Consider the following 4,619-nt stretch of genomic DNA (forward strand, 5'->3'; position numbering starts at 1 on the left):
CAAGTGCTGCATTACCGGAAGATAATATGAGTAATTATGAAAAACCAGCTTTTACGTGAATCTTATTTTAGCCAGCCATCCCCTTGTGAGAGATAATATTGTTCCCCGAGCGGACAAGCTGCATTTACTTTTTCTCCAGGCCATTAAATGGCCTTATGTAAATAAATGTATGTAAAGTAATTAGCCGAGTTTTCTGGAGACCTCCACTAGAGTAAATTACACAATAAATACTTTTAAGGTAAGTTTCAAGTAATTTATTCTGCATTTTCCCTCAAATATTCTCCTTTACATATTTGGGCCGTTAAGGCCGGGCTTCATAGGTAAAAATGGTGACATTGCCACGATTCGAACCTAGCATGCTTAAAAAGCTTATAAATTGCGTTATCCCTTGTAAAATGTAAAACTGTAAATGTTTTTTACAAAGCATAAATCACACACTTGCGCGGGAGACACACACTGACTCGAGCAATGTGAGGTATATCATTTATATAATAAGATTATTTATAACCAATGTTATCTTAATGGTACGTTAAGAATTATTTTAGAAGTGGTTTAAAAGAGTGTTAAGTAGAAATATTATTATTGTAATGGCCAGAGCGCCGGGCAAATTCTGTTTTTTTGTATTGAGCTCGCCTGACAAGACGAGCACATGTGATAGATAGATGCCAGAAAGTACTGGTTCAAACTAGGAAGTGCTTTGCCAGGGTTTATTGCTGTGTTAGCAAGCCTAGCCAGTTAGGAATGTTCTACTAATAGTTACGGCAAAAGAAGTGTACAATTCTTCTGTCTGTGATATGTTAGGGAATTCATTTTAACTTAGTTTTCATTTCAAGTGTTGGTAACTGCTTAGCCTGCCAGTTCTCAGCTTGGCGCATGTGCTCTTTCAGGCCTGCCAGCCAACCTCAGTCTCACGAAGCAAAGCCTTCATCAACTAAAGCGTTATCTCAATTATTTAAGCCAAGTAACATAAGTCTCGATGTTTTAAAGTAACGCATATCAATCACCATACTAGTATCTATCATTCTGCCAGAAAATTTAATGCTGTTTTGCTTTGACTACGAAATTAGAATCACGTTGTGTATATCTCACTGCGTTTACAGATCAGCTGTTTTGAAAGCTGTTGTTCTTGCCTTCGCTCACTGCACGTTTCACCTCGTATCGCATCACCCGCTCGCTGAGTGAAAGTTTCATTTCACTTCGGACTTAACGTAACCTTTTCCATTTACAAATGTTTTGCTAACATTACATCTTAAAATCCTTACCGTCATTTTCACTTGTCACAGGGACCTAGTCAACTTACGTAAAGTTAACGTAAATCTTAAAAGTAGATTACGTTAAAAGAATTCTTAACGCAAAACGCATCGTTGTAATTTCTATGAAAACGCAATCCATTTCAATTAATTAACGTAAAAATCGTTCATCCCTAGTGCGTTCTGTTTCTAAAACTTATTCACAGTAATTCTTCCATTAAACTTTAATGTAAGGAGAACATTTAACGCAATTTGCATCATATTAAACTAACATTATTAGTAGTTCAAATAAATACAAGGGAGTTCGTCATATACATTTTCACCCTCTCAAGAGAGAGAGAGAGAGAGAGAGAGAGAGAGAGAGAGAGAGAGAGAGAGAACCTATTATTCACGAAGCCAAGAGTACTACATCTATTACTTGCAGTAACATTATTTTAGTCTCTTGTGTCTTTCATTTACACTGAGCGTGATATGCGCCTATGTCCATTTATTTCATTTACCGAGTACTTAAGCCAAGGACTGAGCATTTCCAAAATTTCCATTAACTGTCGTTGCCCGAGTGGTCTTTTCCATTTTTTATCACAAAAGTCTTGCGTATAACGCAAGCGCAGATTGCACAGTGTGCACCACAACCTCATTACTTCCATCAAGGAAGTCTTTACCAGTCTAGGACTGGCCACCACCAGTGCACCTGTAACAGACGTACAGGTAGCTCTTTACCTGCGTGTCCATCCTTACGGAACGCCCAATTCATTAGTGTTTCCATGTACAAGGATCAGTGATCCTTCAGAACACTCCAAGGAAACACCTCCTTTAAGTGCCGTGCACCTGTAGAGACTACAGGTAGCTCTTTACCTGCGTGTCCGTCCTTATGGAACGCCCAATTCATTAGTGTGTCCATGTCCAAGGATCAGTGATCCTTCGGAACACTCAAAGGAACGCCTCCTTAAAGTGCTGTGCACCTGTACAGACGTACAGGTAGCTCTTTACCTGCGTGTCCCTCCTTACGGAACTCCCAATTCATTAGTGTTTCCATGTAAAAGGATCAGTGATCTTTCAGAACACTCAACAAGGGAACGCCTCCCGAAGTGCCGCAATACCAGCCCTAAGTGCTGTCCCAGGAACACCTCCTCAAAGTGCCATTGCACCTGTACCAGACATACAGGTTGACCCTTTACCTGGCGTGTCTGGTCCGTTAAGGAACACCCAATTCATTAGTGTTTCCATGTCCAAGGATCAGTGTTCCTACGGAACATTCAACAAGGGAACACCCTAAGTGCTGTCCCAGGAACGCCTCCTCAAAGTGCCGCTGCACCTGTACAGACGTACAGGTAGCATTTACCTGTGTGTCTGTCCTACGGAAACGCCCATTTCATTAGTGTATCCGCTATTACGGATCACCCAACCAAGGAACGCCTCCATAAGTGCCGTGTACCTGTATTGGACCTACAGGTTGCCCATTCCAGCATATCCCAAGTTAGAAACGCCCTTAAGTGTGACTTACACAGCACACTCCATTTGATTTTTTCACCTCATCAGAAGGTGCCATTCACAAAGTGCCACCGAGCACCGAGACTTTTCAGACCTTCCATTGCCTCACTCGCAGAGCACATTTTCAAGTATGTGCCACATTACACAGTAGGCACTCCCATTCCATCCAATACTATTCGTGGCTATCCTTTTCAAATTTATCCAAGTCTCTACTGCAGCCTAAGGGAAATGTCTTCCCCTGTTTCCAAGCCCCAGACCATGAGCTGGACTCCCGGTAAGAGGTGGTTGCGTAGGTTCTGCACCACTTGTTGTGTGTGTGGGCATCTGTGGGATCCGACCAGTGCCCAAGTCGATCCCTACCTTGGGATGAGAGCTTCCGAGGTGAACTTCTCCAAGGCTACCATGTAGCCCTCCCTGAGAAACAGCTGGGTCCACGTCATGGCTGATGCCGAAGCCCAGGTCTCCCTCATTTCAAGAAAGGCCTTGCCTAGGGGTGCCAAAATCCAAAAGGACGAAGCCATTCAGTTTGAATAGATAGATGGCAACCTCTATTCTGTGTCTTCAGTCCTTCTGAAGGTGCAAATGCCCTTATGGTACCAGGAGACCAGGGAAACCACATTGTGCCGCCTGGGCGTAGTTGACAAATTTCATGATGTTTATCAGGTGATATTGGGCCGAGATCTACTAAAGCCGTATCTCCCCTGGACGCAGCTCCCACTACCATATGTATCGGACACCTGCAGCATGCCAGATAACCAAACCTCAATTTTAGATTCAGAGGCTAGTGCCTCCAATGTCCCCGACATCCTTTCTATTTGTTGTGAACCTGTTCTTCCGCATCATCTCAGCCTCTTACCATTTCTCTGCCTACCTCCTCCATTTTGGAAGAGGTGAGCCCACCAGTTAACCAGGAACTTGTTTTCGAGGGTGATTCAACGGAGGGCTCATTCACCTCCCCACGTGACTCCACAGATTCGCAACCTGTGGTGCCATCTCGGCCTTATCGTCCAGTGCCACGGAAGAAGTTCTGGAACAAGTTCTGCCGAGAACTTTGGCCGCAAGGGTCACATGTCTGCCAACTACAGAGGGTGCGCGAATTACAATATTCCCGCCTTCGCAATGGCCGTCACCAATTCTTCTTTAATAGGACGACCCCCAGCTAGGGGCCCTATAACCATCGCACCCCTCCAAAGTCATTATCTGTCAAGCCACGTCAGAGCCTACAATGACTCAGGTGCTCAAATCTCCGATACGGGAAGATCGAATCCCCTGAGGGGCTAATGTCGATAGACGTCAATTAATCACCATTGAAGGTATCAACCATATCAAGCTGATCCTTCCGACCATACAATTGACAGTCAGCACCAAGACCCTCACTTCTCCAAAGTTTGTACCCTTGCAGTTGCAAGCTACATTCCAGGAGTTATGACCTCCTCCTAGGACAAGACATGAAGTCTCCCTCACATTTCAAAAAGTCTAGGGGTCCTAGCCCCATGACAAACCACTCCAAAGCAGGAAGCCATCCATGACCTACTTCCTCCCGGAAGTACAGCCACCAACAGTCTCCCCCGCTACCACAAAGGGAGATTGATCACTCACAGTTCCGCTGCAAAACCTGCAATGTAATAAGGCACTACACTAATTATTGGCCTAGGTGCCCTAGCAAGCTACCAGCAGCAGACACTGTCCATTCTCCACAAGGCTTAGCCTTTCACGAGAGACAGGAGCCTCTGTCTCCCATTACCAAGGGCCTGCTGAGAGGTATTGCACCTCCGGTACCCGTCACAGGTCCAGCTGACCTCAACTCTCTGCCAGTGCCACTTGGCAGTGCTGAGCAGTGCCAAGCTCCATCCAGCCTGGACGTAGAGCCACCACCAC

This window comes from Macrobrachium nipponense, chromosome 12, assembly GCF_015104395.2.
Source record: "Macrobrachium nipponense isolate FS-2020 chromosome 12, ASM1510439v2, whole genome shotgun sequence".
NCBI classification, from domain to species: Eukaryota; Metazoa; Arthropoda; class Malacostraca; order Decapoda; family Palaemonidae; genus Macrobrachium; species Macrobrachium nipponense.